The sequence below is a fragment of the Mus musculus genome, chromosome Y (assembly GCF_000001635.26).
Source record: "Mus musculus strain C57BL/6J chromosome Y, GRCm38.p6 C57BL/6J".
Lineage (NCBI taxonomy): Eukaryota > Metazoa > Chordata > Mammalia > Rodentia > Muridae > Mus > Mus musculus.
The window spans coordinates 37,661,034-37,682,237 of record NC_000087.7 but is presented as its reverse complement, the minus strand read 5'-3'; positions in this window follow the sequence as shown (position 1 = coordinate 37,682,237).

The following is a 21,204-nucleotide window of genomic DNA, read 5'->3' as shown; positions in this document are numbered from 1 at the left end:
TGGGAATTTGACCTCAGATGTACCTCATACTTTAATAACACTATAATTATCCTGCTTTATTAAACATAACCCTAACACTAACCCTAATCCTAATCCTGACCTTAACCTTTACCCTATACATCATCTGCACAGAATCTTTCATATTTGTATCCTTGGGAATTTATTTAATAAGAGGTACTTTTCTGTTTTAGGTTTTGATGAACTTGGGGACCAAGAACTAAGATATGCTTTTTGGTGTAGATGGTGAACTGAGAAAAAAAAAATGTCTATGTTTGAAAGAGCCATCATGGAGAATAATCTGAAGTACTCTTCTACTTTCCCATCTTCAGAAAAATGAAGCATGAAAAATTTTCACTTGCTGGTATATATATAAAACAAATAAAAAAATCTCTAACTTTTTTGTTTCCTATGAAACAGAGTTTTAAAGTTTCTTTAATCCTTGTTATTCTGATGATTCTGAGAAGGAAGTTAATCCCAGTGATGTGATTACAAAGTTAACTAGCAGTTATACCTTTAGAGTTAAAATAGAACTTCTTTATTTTTAAATATATTTAATCATTTTCTTGTTTAAGTGTAAGTGCATCTTTATATTAACTTCCAAAGGAAATCTAAATGAATATGTGAATGGTATATAGTCCCGTGGACTGAAATTCCACACACTAATATAGTTGAATTATTTAAAATTTATTCTTATACTTTTTTTAAAGTCGAGATTTTATTCTTCTCCTAGTTCCCCCTCTTACTGTTCCACACCCCATATCTCCTGCCTATATGCCCCCATGCTCCCAGGGCCCCAAGCCCACAATCCCCATCTCCAAGAGTATGTCCCCACCATCCTGTCCCCTCTCCACCAGACCTCCCTGCTCCCTGGGGCCTGAAGTCCCTTGAGGATTAGATGGACCTCATCTGACTGAGTCCAGACCTGGCAGTCCTTTTCTGTATATGTGTTGGTGGCTTTATATCATCTGGTGTATGAAGCCTGGTTGCTGGCTCAGTGTCTGAGACATCCTGGGAGGTCCAGGTTATTTGAGATTGTTGGTCCTCCTACCGGGTAGACCTCTTCCTCAGCTTCTTCCAGCTTTTCCCCAATTCATCCACAGGGGTTCCCAGCTTCTGTCTATTTGTTGCATATAAATTTGAGCATCTGACTCTTTCACCTGCTGGTTTGGTCTTTCAGAGAGCAGTCATGATAAGCCCATTTTTTGTGAGCACAGAATAGCATCAGTAATAGTGTCAGGCCTTGATGCCTCTCCTTGAGCTTTATCACAATTTGGTCTTGTCACTGGATCTCCTTTTCTTTAGGCTTTTCTCCATGTTTTTTCCTTGCAGTTCTTTCAGACAGGAACAATTCTGGGTTAGAGCTTTTTACTGTGGGATGGTAACTCAATCTTTCCACTTGATGTCCTGTCCCTCCACTGGAGGAGGACTCTACAAGTTCCCTCTCCCCACTGTAGGGCATTTCTTCTAAGGTCCCTCCCTTTGAGTCCTTAGGGTCTCTCACCTCCCAGGTCTCTGATATAACCGAGGGTTTTCTCACCTCCTACCTCAAAAAGTTGCCTGTTTCCATTCTTTTTGCTTTTCCTCAGCACTTCAGTTATGTTCCCCACACACATAATACCTGATCATGTTCACCTTCTTGTCCCATTTCCCACCCAGGCTCTTTCCTCCCCATCACTGTAGTGATTTTTTTAACCTTCTTAACATTTAAAATTGTTTTCATTCATACAGATAATTGAAATTTATTTATTTTTTGATTCATTATCTTATTAGTTTCCAAAGGTAAGAGATACAAATAAAGAAGGTACATTGGGTTGATTTTATTTCACTTCATTTCATTTTTGAAATAGGCACATAGTATGTTGTGTATTGTCCAAGAAGTTCTAGAATGTGTAGGTTCCAGGTGATCTCAGCATTCCATGTAGGTATTATTACAGGTATGTGACAACATACCTGGCTTATATTGTTCTTAAGAAAGTAGTCCCACAAAAATTTCCTATAAACACTTTAAAATTAACATTGCTCTCAGAGATGAAAATATTTCCTGTTAACTTACAAAATTCATAGAAAGTATATTTCTTTCTTGAAAGAAACTAAACTGCTAACTTCAAGGCAGGATAAAAGGACTGATTAGCCCCCTCTCTCTGTTCTAGGCCCAACCTCTCTGTTCCCATTGTTCTTGTTTCTATAGCTCTGTCTCTCTCTTTGTTTTCAGCTAGCCCTCTATCTGTTCTTTGCCCCACATTTTTCTGACCTAATGGTTTTGTTTCTGCCTCTATGCCTCTATACCTCCCCCATTTCCTCACTCCTCTACCCTCTCCCAATCATTCCCTTTATACCAGGTCTGTTCCGTGGTGTAATTTCTGAAGGTCACAACATGCATGGGTCCAGCAAATGTATTCCCTTGCCATGTCATATTTCATAACACTAACACATTAAAAGCAACTGACAAAATCTATAAATATTAGTTTGAGACATGGATTTTTGTATTCCCAAAAAGGAATCAAAACAACATTTCATTTGGCTTGGCCTTCAGATAAATTCAGATAACCTAACCTTACCTAATCACTAAGAATGCTAAATTATGCACTTGTTTTTCTCCTTGCAACAATGTATGTCCATCAGTGCCCTTTGACACAAATAAATCCACAAACTTGCTCCATTGACAAGAGCATTGCTCATATAATCCTGTGATAACAAAAGCAGGTGCAGCAGGAGCAGCATCTGCCCTAGGTCCTCTCAGGAGCTCTTTCTTTTATTCACTCTCAAGAATCACTAGAATTTCAAACAAAAACTATCTGCAGCTGGGGACAGACATGAGATTAAAACAAAACAAAATAAAAAAAAAACTACACATATAACATTGCTGGGTTTTTATAGGAAGCAAAATTCTCATACATTTTTTCCTATAAGGAGGATGGAGGATCCTACAACTCAGAAGCAAATAAAACTTCCAAGTTTTAGGAAGCTCAGAAAGGGCTAGGTTTGCTGAGGCCCTCCCAAAGGCAAGAAAAGAGGAACACAATTGCTGGGGTGATGTTTCGCCTACCTCTTCCTGGTAAAGAGAATTCAACACAGTTGAATTCTTTTCAACAGCTTAAGAGCAGGAATGCCTCAATGCTACAGGAACCCCAGGAACCCAGGGAGGACTGCTTAAATACACCCCAGCACTGGGGAGGGCTATGCGTCCTGCTAGGGTTGGTCAGTCTGCAGACATGTTAATTTGCATGCACCCACTCAGGAGGGGTTGGTGCCAGATTTGGTCTAGCACCTGCTCAGTGGTGTTGTTTACTGCGATGGTGTACCGGAGACCAGCACCATCTTTTAGGTGCTGGCTGCCTACAGCATGAACAGATTTTTTTTTTTTTAACTACTTGCTTGGACTGATCTTCCCCTGCTTTGTGGGCCCAGCCTGCTAATTCTGTTATCTACTGTATTTGTCTGACTCATTTGGGATAAGGATTTACTTGGACCCAGCTTCATTTGTCACATCCACTTTTCAAGTATAAAAAAAATCACATACTCCATCTACCAACATGGGAGACATTATTTTTTGATATGCAGTTTTCCCCAACAGTGGAATGACAAGATGACCAGAGCCATCCCTTAGGACAGGGACAAATGATCCAAAAGTTACTATTCTCTAACCTAGGACAACCAGTGTCAATAATTTTATATGTCTCTGCAAACCTAGATTATGGCTGATCAACTTCATTGAGTCAGTGGTAGCTCTCAGAGTGGGCATACAGGCTAAATGATAACTATATATGTGAACATCCTTCAACTCTGGCCAGATGTACCCCTAAAGCCCATTTTTACATTTCCTACTGGAAGCACATCTTATGAACAACCTGGCACTACAAGTGCAAAAATGGTGCTCCTTCAAAAGGAGCCTTCTGCATCAGACTGTCAACTAGGGACCTGGAAACATTCTAATTTCAATATCACTAACTTAAGAAACCCCTGACAGAATACTGGCTGGCAGATTGGAAAGGGCACGATCACAGGGTCTGTGTTAAATGTCAAGAGAGTTTCTATCATGCATTAAGTGACATCCAGATCTTCCATTCTTTTCATGAGGAAATAAAAATTAGCCCATTTCTCATTGCTCCCATAGCAAGAAATCTGTTTTTGGTCCTGTTGCCACAGACCCTCTGGGTCCCTCTTTCTGCATGGAAAGAGTCACTAGTCCGAGATGGGCAAAGAGTCTGCGAATGACAGAAAGATGAACACGTGAGATTGTGTACTATCTGAATGTCATTTGTCAAATTGAGCATCAAACTTTTTATACACAAGAAAATAGGGAAGTTAGGTGACACATTGGCAAAGTACAAATGAGGTTACTGGGTGCTTAATGGCTCTTACACAAAACAGAGGAATGTAAACACAAAGACAGGCAGGAACTGGTCAATAAAACAACTGAGACAAAGTCAGCCCTATCTAAGGTCACCTAAAGTCTTAGAAGCCAGGTGTGAGGTCTCACACTCCTAGGGCAATGGCTTTCACACCCAAGTCATATTTCTAATTAGGGAGTTTGGCTCTAGCTAACCATCTCATTACCCTAAAACCACAGCCAGATCTACTGCCTAAACCATTGTAAATTCCTGTATGTGGGAGTGATTTGGCTTTTATTCTAAGTGATAGTGTAATACCAAAGGCAATTCTGAATGTCACTGAATAGGCAACATTGAATTCCAAACCCATGGTCAGCTCAAGGACTTTCTAGGACATTGGAACACTGGCAAAGGCTTAGCTATGTCAGAAATCAATCTTAAAAGGCACTTATAATAAGATATTACTAAAAGAGAGCACATGGATCTGTACACCAGACTAACAAGGGGATAGGGTATGAATATGTGGGTTATGAGAATGCCAAAGCTCCAGGAGTTGAGTTCATTTTGAAACTCTTTGACTCATGAGTGCTTCCAGGGCTCTTGGACTGCCAAGCAGACTTCACTACAGTGTGCATGTGCGGCATCCTGGTAGACACTAGAGTCCAGTAGCTAAGGGTGTATTTTGGCCATGCATGTGAAAAAACTAACATGGAAGAACTATGGCCTGGATAGATAAAAAAAAAAAAAAAGAACTGGATTCCTGTAATCCTTTGTATGAGACAAGGTTCCCCGGTCCTGCTACAAATCTTGACTCACTAAAACTTCAATTATTGGGACTAGGAGTGGTAATAGCACATGTGTTTAAACCTAAGCACTCCAGAGTCAGAATCCTCTGTGATTTTGAGGCTAGCCTGGTTTACACAGTGTGTTCCAGATTACTCTGACCTACATAATGAGATCCTGGACAAAACCAAAACCAAAATTGAACTAATACTTAAGTTGTTGGGGAAAACTGACCTACCTAATGGAAGGGTGATTTAAACTTCAGCTGGAAGCCCCACATGCCTGGGCCAAACATTCTTTAATGCAGTCCCTTGGGAAATTCAATGGTGTGGATTCCCAAACCACTTTGAACAAAACATCTATTCCTTGTCTAGTTTCTCTAATCTCTGACAGGACCGAAAAAAAATGTCAATGCAGGTATCAGGTACCATGCCCTTTGTGGGCTATACTGGATATGTTGGGTACACAGCCTCGATTATACTTTTTCTCACCTAGTCAGGATTGTGTGTTTTGGGGACTAGCTGTACAATTTTCTTCCTGTTCCAACTTACCAGAGGGGACCATTTAGAAATCTAAAGTACTAGCCAGGTGGTGGTGGCACTCGACTTTAATCCCAGCACTTTGGAGGCAGAGGCAGGCAGATTTTTGAGTTCGAGGCCAGGCTGCTGTTCAAAGTGTGTTTCAGGACAGCTGGGGGTATACACAGAAACCCTGTCATGAAAATAAAAAAAAAAAAATCTAAAGTACTGGTAGTCGCAAAGTAAATGGTGTGCCCTTGAAATTGGCAACTAAAAATAAAATGAATGGCAATCTGAGTGTAAAATTCATTAACATGATCCAGCTACCTGGACAGAGTCCTGAGGCTACCAAACTCCCATGTATATGTGAAACCATATTAGTAGTATAAGACACAGTTTAAATAATTATTAGTATAATATTATTTTGTGACATAAAATTATTAACTGTACAATACAAGAAACATTGAATTTATTACTACTATAACTCCAAAAGCCCTTAATATACATTTGTATAATAGTATCCTCAGAGGATTGAAACCTTCCACCCTACAGGAAGCTCCTTAAGCAGAGAGATAAACAACTCAAAAGAAATCCAGGAAGCTCTTTAAGCAGGAAGGCAAACACCTTCAAAGAGCTTCAAGGAGTCCCTCAAACTGACAAAAGTCAGTAGGCTTCTCCCTGCCAGAGAAAGGAATAAAAGCTGAGAGTCCCTCTCATATGCAGAAAGATGAGGTACAAAAGAGAAATATGAGGCCAAGGCTTAGAGCATTTCTCCCTGGAAGGTAAAACCCTGGACAATCCCCAACCTTGTTTTCCCTAATCTCTAAAATACATTCAGAAAGAAGCTCTTTGTTCTCTATAGGCAGCAAAAAGCCTTTTTGTTTCTGTGCCTTACAGCCAGAGATGTGATAATTGTAGGAAGACCTATAGGGATATGGAGATAGAGAGGATATGCAGACTACTCCCCACCCATAGCCAAGTTTACTCTCAACTCCTCCCAACTCTCCCCATCTCCTCCGAACTCTCCTCCCAACTCCTCCCAATTCTTCATCTAGCTGTTAAAACCCCCTGTTCTTACTGCTCAGGGTCAAACTCCCCTGCCCTGCAAGGCAGAAGGAGTTTGTCCTCAGCTAGATTTAGTAAAAACTCTTGAATTTGGCATCAGGGGGGGTTTTCTCTTGAGTCTTTGGGGTGCTGGCCAGCTCATCCTAGGACTTGAGTGGAGGCCCAGCTTTTGGTGGTCTTACATGTGGGTGCTCATTTGCTGAGATTTGTGGCCTACCCCAGTTCTCAGAAATCCCCGCTGAGAGGTAAGATCCTGCCTTTGTCTATGTCTTTGTCTATGTCTTTGTCTGCAGGCTTTTTTTGAATTTTGTATTCTTAGTTTACAGTAGCCTGTGCACATGAGAGCAACAAATTCCCTGTCTGGGATGGAGGGGAGTGTTACTGACAGACGTGTCAGGAGTAACTGCCTGCCAACCTGGGAGACATCCCAGAAGGTCTGAGGGAGCTCCAGGGATGCCTGGGTATTTCCCATCGGGGAGCCAATTGAGACTGTGCTCACTCACCCACTGTTTCTGTTACTAGGTGCTAATTGAGTGGTGCTCACTCAACCATCTGTTTCTGTTACTGTGTGCCAATTGAAAGGTGCTCACTCAGCAATCCATTTCTGTTACTGGGTGCCAAGTGAGAGTGTGCTCACTCAGTCATCTGTTTCTGTTCCTGGGTGCAAAGTTAAGAGTGTGCTTACTCGGCTGTCTGATTGGGTACTGGTTGCAGTTATCGTAAATTATTGTGTGTATATCTTGTTTGTCTCCCTGAATGTGACTCTGACAATGAGACAGACTCTTAGCACTCCCCTCGTATGAGTCTTGTGATTTGGACTGAAATTAAGACTAGGATTCACAACCTGTCTGTAGATGTCAGAAAGAGATTTTGAAGAACTTTCTGCTCTAGGGAATGGCACGCTTTTGGTGTTGGTTTAACACCAGAGGACACTCTTGATTTGATTGTGATTTCTGCCCTTAAAAATGTTGTTTAGGCAGAGGGGACCAGGGTCTCAACCAAATCAAGTGCCATAGAATCTCATCTAAAAAAATTTAGCCAAGGATCCCCCCCATCCTTGTTGAAATCTTGAGTTCAGTGGAAAAAGCCAGACTCCTGAGACCTAACTCTCTGCCACTCAGAGAAAAAAAAAAAACTGAGATAAAAATAGTGGAGTCTGAACTGCAACCCTGGCTCCCACAAAGATATATCCAGAGTTAGAAGAACCTCCACAATGGCATAACACCCTACCACCATATCCCCAACTCGTCCCCTCCCAGACCTCTCAACATGTCTGAGGTGCCGCTGGAGATTTGGGGGTGGGACCAGCAGCTGGAACCTGAGGCTGTTGAGCTCGGAACCTAGAGGAAACAGACTGCACAGTGCTGCCTTTATATACTTACGGCCCTCCTCCATCAGAACCCAGACAACTGCAGTCCCTTTAGTACTGGCCATTTTCCTCTACTGATCCTATAATTTGAAGGCATATCATGCCCCCTTTTCTGGAAATCCCTCTAGCCATACTCATCTAATGTAATCTCTCATGTTCTCTCATCAGCCCACTAGGGATAACTGTCAACAGAATTTGAGCATTCTTTTCACCACAGAGGAGAAAAAAAAGATACTGCTGGAGGCCAGAAAGAACATGCTAGGGGTCAATGAATGGCTGTCACATCTTCTGAATGAAATAGATGCAGGCTTGCCTCTGACAAGTCCTGACTGGGACCCTGAAAGTCCTCACAGTAGGGGGCAGTTGACAGTTTTCCTCTGGGCTCTAGTAACAGGGCTGAAAGGAGCTGGCAGGTGCCCCACTAATTTGGCCAAGGTAAGAGGGATCCTACAAGAGGAAAAGTAGCACCCAGCAGTGTTTTTTTTTGAGCACCTCTTAGAACCATACAGGCCTTACACTCACTTTGACCCTACATCAGAGGGCCAGCAGGCAGCGATGGCCATGGCTTTCATTGGCCAGTCTGCTTCTGACATTAAAAGGTTACAGTGTCTATAGAGTCTGCAAATATTATCTTTGAAAGATCTGGTTAAGGAGACAGAGAAAGTGTACTATAAGAGAGAGACTGGAGAAGAAAAAAGAGAAAGAGTAAAGAGAGAGTCTGAAAAAAGATAAATTATACGAGATAGAAGGCTGTAAGAAATTTAACTAGGGTTTAGACATAATTCCAGGTGATAAGACATATTATAGAAAGGGAGGAGGATGTAGGCATACAGTGTACCTGGGTAACACAGCACCAAGAAGATGTCAAAACTCCAGAGGACCTTCGCAACCACCTCTAGATAAGGACCAATAAAAAAAAAATGGACACTGGGCAAAAGACTGCCCCCCCCAAAAAAAATAGATATAAGTCCTCCCAAGGTCCTTAACCCAGATGACAATGCCTAGGGCAGATGGGCCTCAGGCCCCCCTCCCCGAGCCTAGGGTAATCCTAACTGTGGAGGCGACCACAACATATTTCCTTGTTGATACCAGAGCAGAATTTTTAGTCCTGAAAGAGCCACTGGGGAAATTGAAGAACAAGAAAACTGTAGTAATAGTGGCTACTTGTCAGAATCCATACTCTTGGACCACTGATAATAAAGTTGATTTAAGAAGAAGCCAAGTAACTCATTACTTTCTCATCATTCCTGAATGCTCCACCCCATTGTTGGGGAGAGACTTACTATCAAAATAAAAGCCCACATAAGTTTCTTTTCAGAAGGAACTTCAGTCTCTTGGATTCCACCATCTCTATAATTTTAGCTTAAAAATCAGAAAACTAATATAGATAAAGTGAGCCTCAAACCTGTTAGAGAAAAGTTCTAGAAGGGAACTGGTTAGAGAGATATCCTCAAGCCTGGCCAGAGACTGCAGGTATAAAAATGACAAAAAGGGTGCCCCCATCGTTGTGATGCTCAAAGCTGGTGCGACTCCTATTGGGGTATGATAATACCCCATGAACAAAGAGGCCTTCAAGGGCATCAGACCTCACCTCAAAAGGCTCTTAGAACTGGGTGTTTTATTCCCTTGTCAGTCTTCCGGGAATACTCTGTTGCTAACAGTTAAAATTCAGGCTTCGCCCCGGGAAAGCAGCTAAGAGGTGACACACTAGGGGCATACTGGGCAATAAATTTTACTGACGTTAATCCAGCCAAGTACAGTAATAAATATTTATTAGTTTTTTTAGAACCTTTTTCAGGGTGAATGGAAGCCTTCCACACTAAGAAGGAGACCACCAATGTCATGGTAAAGAAGATATTAGAGGAAATTTTCCCAATATTTGACATCCCTAAGGTAATTTCATCAGACAACATCCCCTCCTTCGTTGCTCAGATAAGACAAATGCTTATAGACCCCAGATTTCAGGACAGGTAGAGCAGATAAAGAGAACATTAAAGTAAACCTTAACTAGATTGGCTTTAGAGACCAGCAGAAAAGATTGGACAACACTCCTAACCTTCGCCTTGTTCCCAGGGAAATTTATACTTACACCCTTTGAACTCCTCCATGGGAGACCTAATGAAGCAGGGAGAATGTTTGACCTGGTGTTCCTTTTTCCCAACCCCTGCCAGCTCACTTGAAGGCCCTATAACTGATCAAAAATGATTCCTGGGAATTGCTGAAAAAAAAATGAAACAAAGACACACAGACACACAGACACACACACAGACACACACACACAAACAAACAAACAAACAATACATAGGTACCAGGAACCACAATGGGACCACATCAATTTCAAATAGAGCATCCTATCCTGGCCTGACACCACCTTTCTAACAACCATAAACCCAGACGAAAAGGACCCTAACTGGTGCTTGTGACAAGCTCTGCTGCTGCTCCTCCAGCCTGTGTCTGGCTCCGCCTATTGGCCCCACCGAGGCCCACTGACCCAGCCCTGCTTGCACTAACTGGCCTTGGCTCAGGAACTGAACCTCCTCCCTCCATCCCACCTCTGGTGAGAAACTCTTTAGTCTCATTAAAGCGCTTCTGGGGCTCTCAATGTAACAAATTCTGAAGATGTGACCTCATGTTGGCTTTATTTGACAGCTGGGCCAGAGGTTTAATTTTCCTAGTTCTAATATTAGAACTATTTACTAGAAGGAGTAGGGTATGTGAGACCCTGTCTTATAGCATTTATCCCTGGAAGGAAGAGCCCCTGGACATTTCCCAACCTTTTTTTTTTCCCTTGATCTCTAAATAAACATCAGAAAGAAGCTCTTTGTATTCTATTGCCAGCAAAAGGCTTTTTGTTTCTGTGCCTTACAGCCAGAGATGCGATAATTGTAGGAAGACCTACAAAGATATGGATATAGAGAGGAGGTGCAGACTACTCCCTCACTATACCCCCACCTATAGCCAACTCTCCTTCCAACTTCTTCCAATTCCTCAGCTAGCTGTTAAAGTCCTGTAATGTTACTGCTCAGGGTCAAACTCCCCTGCCCTGCATGGCAGAAGGAGTTCCTCCTCAGCTACCTGATAATAAAACCTCTTGCAGTTTGCATTAGGTGTGGTTTTCTCTTGAGTCTTTGGGGTGCTGGGCAGCTCATCCTGGGACTTGAGTGGAGGCCCAGCTTTGGGGGTCTTACAGAGTCTTGGTGAAGTTGAGACTAGTTGTCTGAAAGAAGCAGAAACAAGAGGGAGCTGGAGCTACCTTGCCTGGAAGAGGTTTAGATCCACTGAGATACATTGAAAGGATTCTCCCCAACCTGTTGAGCTGTCTGCTCTATTCTCCAGGTTCCCGTTTTTGTGGACCATAGTGGGGTGGGCTTTGGTGGTACAGCTGTCCCTGAGTCATTTCTGCTCCTGTACGTAACCCCTCACACTTATTCCTGTAAGGAATCCCAGTAAAACTCATTCATCAACCAATTTGGAATTCAGCAACATTTATAGCATAACCAGTTCTAATTCCACCACAGTTAATGCAATAGCCAACATTTGGCCTTAATTATTACAGATTGATTATTTTTGCTTGTTTATTGTGTATAAGAATAACTCAGTGAAATTCTACCTTTCTCCCATATGGATTCAGTCCTTGAAATCCAGATGCCAGGGAGCAAAAAAAGAAATTTGACTTGCTGAGCCTTCTTGCCAGCTCTGATTTTGCCAACTTTAATGCTTATAGCAGAAACATGGCCTAAAGTCAAAATATTTGTATTTATTTATTCAAATTCATTTGTTTATTTAATATATTCGTGTGTGCCTATTCTCATGCCACAGTACACAGGGTTTTTGGGCATTGCGGTTTTTAGTGTCTTTTTTGGGTTCTATTTTTTTTTAAGGTTATTTTAGAGTTTTAGGTTTTTTTTTTCATTAGTTTGTTTTATATTTTGTTTCTTTGTTTCATTTGTTTTTTTAGTAAGACTTCTTGAGTTCTCTTTAGAATTTTAGATTTTTCTTTAGGGTTTGTAAAGTTTTAATTATGTCTTTTAGGATTTTTTTTTAAGGTTCTTTCATATAAAAAATAATTTTAGGGTTTCCTCAGTGTTTCAGGCAACTTTTTAAAGACATGTTGTTGTTGTTGTTGTTGTTGTTGTTGTTTGTTTTGTTCTTCTGTTTTGTTTTTTGTTTTTTTTTTGTTTTTTTTTTTTGCTTTTACAATTTTTAAGGTCTTTTTAGGGTTCTTGAGATTTTGGGGAATTTTAGGGCATTTTTAAAGTGTTTTTAGAATTTTAATGGTCTTTTTAGAGTTCCTGTTTTTTTGTTTGTTTGTTTGTTTTGTTTTGTTTTGTTTTGTATTTTTGTTTTATTTTTTGTTTTGTTTGTTTGTTTAAGTATTTTCGGGTCTCCTTTCTGTGATGTCCAATGGCTTTAATCCCAGCATATGGCAGGCAGAGGCAGGCAGATTTCTGATTTCAAGGCCAGCCTTGTCTAAAAAGTGATTTCCAGGACAGGCAGAATTACACAGAGAAACACTGTCTTGAAAAACCGTAAAAAGTATATAGATAGATAGATAGGTAGGTAGGTAGATAGGTAGATAGATAGATAGATAGATAGATAGATAGATAGATAGATAGATAGATAGATATAGATAGATAAGATAAGATACATAGATAAGATAGGTAGGTAGGTAGGTAGGTAGGTAGGTAGGTAGGTAGGTAGGTAGGTAGGTAGATGATAGGTAGAAAGGTAGAGAGGTAGATAGATAAATATAAAGTATTTTAGGTTATTTTAAAAGCTTTTTAGGTCTCTTTTAGTGTTTGGTTAAAGATTCTAAAGTGTTTTAGGGTTTTCTTTTTTAAGATTTTAGGAGTCTTTTAGGGAGTTTTAAGTATTTTAGAGTTTTTAGGATGGGGGGCTTGAATGACAGGGATTTTATGTAGGGTTTTAGTTTTTTATGATTTAAAAATATTTCTGGATTTTTTGGGATTTTAGGGTTTTCTTGAGGTCTATATTTGGAGAGGGATGGATGTTTCTTGATTTCTTTTGAATTTTAAAGTATTTTAGGGTATTAGGGTCTTTTAGGGCTTTTAAAGGATTTTAGGATTTTTTTTTTAATTTCTATTTTTTAAGGCTTTTGTTTTGTTTGTTTGTCATTGTTTATTTTATTTTATTTTTTAGAAATTTGGTATATTTTGTTAGGGCTTTAGTGTCATATATATATATACATATACATATACATATATATATTTATTTATTTTCTTTTTTTGGTTTTCTTGATTTTTTTTAAACTTTCAGTGTTTTTTGGGTCTTTTGCAATTTTTATATTTGCCTCTCACCATTTGTTTATCTCAGATTTTTACTGGCCTTATTGTTTCTGACTGGATCCTGTTCCTCCAACGAGCTGATTGTGAACTGGTTGTGGTGGAGCTTCCGGGAATCAAAGTTGTCGATGGTTGTGGGACTGGATCTGGAGCAGTGGCTCTGGCCCAGGCCGAGTTTTCGGCCAGAAGGAAAATGTATCTCTACCAGGGCAAGACAGATATGGTTTGCTTTCACTGGGCCCCTTGAGGTCCCAGGTAGGCACAGTATTGTGGCAAGCGGTATCTCATCTGTGAGCTTGGCTATGACAGACCTCCTAGTAGTCAAGATATCTCTGTATGTGGGAGGAGTTCTGGAGCACCAGCTCTGCTGCAGGGAAGAGTTGTGGCATCATGATAAAGTCTTATCCCTCTGGAATGATAAGACAAAAAAAGCTTTCCTTCTACTAGTTGCCTTGGTAATAGTGGTTGATCACAGCAATAATACAGCAATTGCTAACTCCCCTTTATGTTCATTATGATAAGTAATATATTAGGTTTTCTATCTTTCTGCAAGAGAATACTATCACTCAACCTCACACATGCACGAAATTATATAAAAATGGCCTCAAACCCGTATGAGAGCAAAACTATGTTAATTACCTTATTCCAAATCTGTGTTAACTCACCTAACAAAACACTCTCCTTCCATCCATTTTCCTCCAAATGCCTTGATTTCAGCTACTGCTACAAACACACCAGTAGTGACCCACTTGACAGGCCGACAAGCCTAGACATGGTCCCGAGGCGAAAACTTCACGGAAACTTAGTCTCCTGTATTCATGGTAACCTGTATAATGAATGTTCCAATGTCCTTGCTTTAGTCGGTAAATGGATCTGTGTGCTTTCCCTTAATATTGCTTTTTTGTAAGTGCCTCTAAGGATTGATTTTGACATATTGCTAAGTTAGATACCTCACCTAGGAATTCCTGTCCTAGGCATTCCTTGAGCAAACTATGGTCTTTGAATTCACCAAGGATGCTGCCTATTCAGTGACATTCAGATTTACCTCTAGTACTGTAAGAGAGATAATGAAAGAAATCAGGCATTACTATCTGTTCCACAGAGTTAGAATTCTCAGGGCAAACTACTACCATATGCAAGAATTTACTATTATCTAGGAATAAGAAAGGTTGTGTTATAAGAAGAAACCAGAATAGATAATTAGAACTATAGATATTTGAGCTTCAAACATACACAGGAATTTGCAATGACCTAGGGGCCCGAGGTATTATATGATAGACTAGAAGAGGAACTATTGCAAGGGCACAAAACCATTGCCTATGACTTCTAAGATTAAGCAAACCTTAGGGAAGGCTACTTTTGATCCCAGTTTTTAACATTGAATTTTATCCCAATTGGTCCCTGCCAGTCCTTTGTAGGCATTCCTCTATTTTGTGTAAAAGTCACTTATAAGACTATTGCTCCCTTTGAGACAAATTACATTCAGATCCACACTCCTTTGTGTCTTGTCTGTTTCTCAGCCTCTCTTCTTGTTAAATCCTTGCCCACCTTTACTCAGAATCCAAGATATGCCCATGGAGCAAGGACCCAAGTGAGGTTTGTCTGTGGCAAGCTACCTTTCAGTTGACTAAAATTATATCATATATATATATATATATATATACACTCCAGCTCTATTCAGGTACCCCAGGAGAAGGCATTAGATCTCATTATGGATGGTTGTGAGCCACCTAGTAGTTACTGGGATTTGAAATCTGGACCTTCAGAAAAGCAGTCAGAGCGCTCAACCACTGAGCCATCTCACCGGCCCTATATACCACATTTCATCTATTAAGTTCATAATGGAAAAGAAACGGTTCCATTTCCTAGCTATTGTGAATATTGCAATAAACATGCATTGAACATATATCAGATGTAGGACGTGGGATCTTTAAGTATTTGTCTTGGTGTGTGACAGCTAGACTATCTCATAAGTCTAGTTTTGAAAACCAGTGTACTAATTTACACAGTGCTGCCCATGTTTACATACCACCATGGATACATATGGGAGAGGAAGTAGTCAATTGATCCCCATTTGTAGAAAATGCAATCCTGTCCTTAATAGTTTCAACAGAAAACTTATATACAAACAGTTTCAGCAAATTGGAGTGATACAAAGTCACATTAAAAAATCAACATATTTATATATGCCATCAATGAACTTGCTGAGAAAGAAATAAAGGAAGTAAAAGCCAATTCCTAATAACATTTTTTTAAAAATAATAGGAGCTGGGAAATAGTTAAGGGGATATTGTGCTTGCCACACAAATGTGAGGAAAAGAGTTCAGATAACCCAGTACCCAGTGGTGAGTGAGTGTGTCTGCTCACCTATACTCTGAGCAGAGGAAGACTGGAAATCCTGGGTCAAGCTGCCTTGCTAGACAACCCAAACCCTGCTCAGTAAACAGAGTGAAAGTCATCAAATTACACAGCTTTAACATGTGGTCTGTACATGCACATGCACACACATGAACATATACACTTACATATATGTACAGCTTCATACATGAAAAAACATTATATATACATGCCATTAAGATCCACCTCCATTCTCCCTCATCCACTCTACACACACACAAACACTCACACACACACACACACACACACACACACACATACAGAGAGAGAGAGAGAGAAAGAGAGAGAGAGAGAGACAGAGACAGAGACAGAGAGACAGAGAAAGATAGACAGAGACACAGAAAAACAGAAAGACAGAGACTGAGAGAAAGAGAGAAGGGATGAGGAGGAGTCATAAGAAGATAAATTGTAAGAAAACATTAAGACAGGACAAACAAGAGTGTCTTACTGTTCCCACAAAACTCTGCTAGGAGAAATAGCATAAAAGCACAATGGTGTCATCAATACAGCTCCAGTCATGAAAAAGAAAGTACACCAAGGCCCTATTAAATATCCAAACCAACATTTTGTTTGACTGACTTTCAGTGTCAAGCTTTTAACATGCCAAATGTCAAAAGATATTAATTTAGTTTACAAAAAGACTTGGTCTTATGTCTTTCCTGGTCATTCAGTTGTTTGTTCATGTAAGAGAATAAACTTAAGAAAAGGAATAGATTTTAAAAGCTTTATTAAAGAATATTAATTACTCTGTTAAATGCTACAAACCTATTCAGTTATTTTCATTATTACATTTACAATGAATAAAAGTCATTTTATTTGAACAACATTATAATGCTGTTATTAATAATGATATGTTTAAAAACATATCCAATATTTAGAAAAATTCACAGAAAACTTTTCAAAACATAAGTCAAGTAATCACCTTCATAGATTTAATTTCAAAGTGAAAAATTGAACTTTCTTTTCAATATCACCATGCTTAAATCAAGCATTTCTCCATTTATAAACCACTACTCATTTTGCCTTTATAGATTATCTGAAAGAAACATAGTAACAGTAACTTAAATCCAGAAAGCTATTTTGTTCTGACATTAAGATTGCACAGCTAATTCTCAAAAGGTGTATATTATCTGAATCGATACATATAATTTCCTACCCATTTTACCATGCAGCAAGTTCTTCATGCCTAGCAGGATTGTTCTGTTACTTAAATTCAATGTTTTCAGAGATAGCAAAAGACCAACTAGAAATTCAGATAAGAATAGTTAATACAGAATTAGCCAGGAATACAAGTTACCCCAGATTGTAGGAGAAGAGTGGATATTCTGACAGCAAATAGCTTTTAAATATAAACTCCTGAGATAAGTTGGAGTTAAAAAAAAAAAGAGAGGGGGTGGTAAAGCATTCAAGAATTCCAAGAAGAAAGAACTTATGGCATAGCACTGAGGCAATGGCACAAGGAAATAACTGGTTGATAGAAAGTGTCCATGAGTTTCTGAATGATGCAAGCCTTTATTGCTGCATAGCCAAAGGGAAACAGAAATCCTTCACAAAAATCAAAGAGAGGAGCCAAATAAACACCTTTCATCCAGCAAGATCAAAAACTGCTCTTAGAAAACTGGCAAAGTGTACAAAACAGGCAAAACAAGTTTCTGTGTCAGTAAAGTAGGATCTTCACTTATAGCCTCAATTTTACACTTTCTCAGTGTACCAATTTCTATAAAACATGACCTTTCAAAGAATCAGCTTGACTAAGTGTTTAATAAACAATCCTGTGCAACTATATTCCAGCTGCATCATTGGACATAAACTGAATTTTCCATGTGTTGCCACTGATGTGAGCCATTATCCTGTTGTGCTTCAGGAGATTTATATGACCTTCAACAAGCAATCCAAATATGAAAATGAATAAGAACCCAACTTGCTAACTGTGACAGACAAAACAATTCTTTAAGGCCACTAGTGCTACATTCAGGAGTCCAACTTTGTCTGTGTTCTGAATCTAGTCAAAAACAGTTAAAATATTGGAAATAAAACTTGCATCTGCACTATAAATAGATTACTGTTTTGCCCTTATTCTCTGAACAATAACATGTTAATTGCACAGTAATATTTCAGTAAGTATTAGTCATTCAGAGATGTCTTTCAGCATCCAGTTAGACTCACAGTTGTCACAAATTTATCTAGGAGAGTTCGTTTTTAAAATACAGAATAATATCTGTGATATCAATTCCATGCATTCTTTGCTCTATTCAAATACTATCACCAGTTCTTTCCCTAGCAAGTATGCCAGTGTTTGTCTATCCCCATAGCCTCTGAGGAGGAATTGTATGGATAAAACTTACCCATTCATTTATGAGATGGAAACTGACGTCACTGAAAATCTCACTGACTACCACAGGTTATAGGGATCTATCCTGGTGTAAAATGGACTTGAGATCACAGCCTCCTAAGAACATGTCCATTATTTCATATCATGCTCTGACTTCAACAATTCCTTGTCATGACCCCTTAGAGTGGGCACCAGACCAGGTAGCACTCTGAACCCTAAAGAAGAGAGTCCTCGGGGTCCTTCCTCATTCAGAAACTTTGGACGATTGCCGTGCTACCTGAAGCAGAACTGCAAAGTGAGGCAGCCTAGGATTGGCCAGTGCAAGAACAAGGACAACCAATCTACAGGTTCCAGATTGGCCTGTGCAGGCAAGAGGGTAGCCATTATCTAGGCTCGGGACAGGCCCGAGAAGGCATGAGGACAGCCGTTCTCAAAATTTGCTTGATTCCTGAGGCCACTGTTACTTATATTCTGTGCGATTTGCCTTACGATATGTCCAAAATTTTCAGGAGAGAGCATCACTCTTAAAGGATGCTGCTTCATTGTTTCTTTCTGCAAGTCACCATTGGCAAGTCCATTCCTTGCCCCTTTAAGGGTCAGTCGCCCATTTCATGTTTCTTGAACAATTTTCTTAATGATTAAATGGCAAGACATGTGGAGAGATGGCAGCGAGCCTCAGCACAGACTTGACCCTATGACCACAGACCACAGGTTTCCCTGCTTCTAGAGCCTGGTACTGCCTTCAGTGTCGCCCAAAGAAAGGTGATACCCTACCCCAATCGGGGAATAGCCTGGGGCCCACTTCACTGACCCCCAGCTGTATTTAACACCTTAAGCCAACAGGGGAAGCATTTGACCAGCAGAGACCCGAAGGACTTTGTGCCTCCAGGGCTCCTTATACAGAAACGGCACAAGTTCAGGTGCCTAAAGCCCTATGAAGACCACACATTCAAAAAAATCTGATGCTCATGTTGCAGACGAGCTACAGAAACCCAAAGCTCTTATAAAGCGTTTAGCCATTTACACGACCCTGGGCCCTCTGAAGGAGCTAAAAGAGAACAAAAAAAAAATGATCAGTTACACTTTCTCTGATGTTTCCTGAGTTCATGAGTAACCCACTGAGCAGGGTACCAGACAATCTGTTTTACCACCTTCCACCAGAAAATGAGTGGCCTCATCTGCTGTGTCCATGCATAGATAGGTGAAAAGAAGCCAGCCTATGTCCACTGGGTTTGAAGAACCTAGGGATTTTGACCAGTCGGGTGCCAGAGTGCCTGCAGCATCTTCCAAACACAGGGCTGGAGATACCAGTCACAAATTCAAAGAAGATAACACAGTGCCTGGGCCATCGTCTGCTGGACAACATGGACAGGTAATTTCCCCACACATTCAAGGTTCCCTACACCCTTCCCAATCTAACCAAGGAGATCTGGGATCTTCAAATTCTCAGGGCAGGTCCTTATGCACCAAAAAGTTTTGAGAACTAACGCAAAGTTTCCAAGACTCTATGGGACATTGCACATCTGCCCAGGCATCCCATAGACTTCCCACGTGTGCTTAAAAGAAATTCATAAATGCCTCCTCTTCCAGAAGGAGTTCAAAAGTTTGTTCCCTACCCTACATAACTGTATTCTTTCCAATTCTCCTCCAAAGCATTTTGGAGAAGAACTCTCTTGTCAAGCAACAGGCCCCATCAGACAAAGAGGGCTCCAAACCTTCTTCGCCTAACGGTAATGTCAGTGATGTCTTATTAGTCCCTAATGCATCAAGTCCCACCTCCTCTTCCCAGGAGAATTCAACATGTTTGACAGATGCCAAGGCGGGGCAGAGAGCTAAGTCCTCTCAAAATGACAGCCAAAGATGTTCCCTTTCTCCCCCAAAGTGCCATATGCAATCTGCTTTTAGTAAAATGAGTTTGAGAGCGGACCCTGCTGAACAAGGGGGTTTCAAAACTTCCCCATTAAACCAAGAGGGATTTCAAAGTCATTTATCATTATAAAATGGGCTCATGTCATCTCTTACAGTAAAAGGGAATTAAATGCACAACTTCCTAAGTGAGCCTCACACAGCTCATACCTGCCCAAGCAGAGAGAAAAAAATTCCACAAGGAGCTCAAGTACTTTGCCATTCATGGAATTGCACTTGAGTGTTCCACACATACTCAAGATGTGGTAGAATCACTTAAGTCCTCCAAAGGGACTCTACTTTACTTCTGCACAAAGTGAACTAGAACCATAGGCAACTTCCCCAGGGGTTATGATAAATTCTCATTCTGTCAGGGGGCCAAGAAGATTATCCCCCTCTATGGAACAGATTCAAAGACAGTTCTTAAGTTTTCTCTACCACAGAAAGGAAGATTATATCATTCTCCTGCTATGAAATGTGACACAAACATTGTCATTCTAGTAGAAGACTGAAAGATGCTCTGTCCAAACAATGGGTCTTCAGAAAGTCCTGATCTGATCAAGAATTATTCAGATATCTCTTATCAGCCAAAAGAGCCCTCTTGATTTGTCAGCAGGCCCCAAACACCTGAGAGATTATTCCAAAACACTTCCAGTGAGCTAAACAATTTCAATATTTGTCGTAGAATACACAACTAAGAGGATATCACCCTCTCAGCTGCCACTGGGCACACTAGAGGCTGTGAAGAATTCCCCATATATGTCCAAGTTTCTAGGATTTCCAAAACCTGTACAGGAGTCTCTGCATACTACTCTATCACATAAAGGGACTGTAGGACAGGATAAATCTACAGAAGAGAGTTCTAGCCACAGTCCCATCTTTAGAAATGGCTCATGGATATGATACATCTTCAAAAGATGTTCTAGGACAGATTCCATCTGTAAAGAAGGGTCTGGATCCAATCCTATGTGAACATGGTGCTATCGGATGTGATTTGCACGCACAAGAGTCTGTAGCATCCTGTACAGCCCAAAGAAGGGAATTCCATGTATTCTACCTGTGCACAAGAATTCATATGATCTCCCCAAACTTCACAGGAGACTATGAGAACTTCTCTATCTCTCAAGAGGATCAGCCCTCTTCTCCAAATACACATTCTTATCCACCTGTACAAGGGCTGTTGGTCCTTCTACATGCCTGC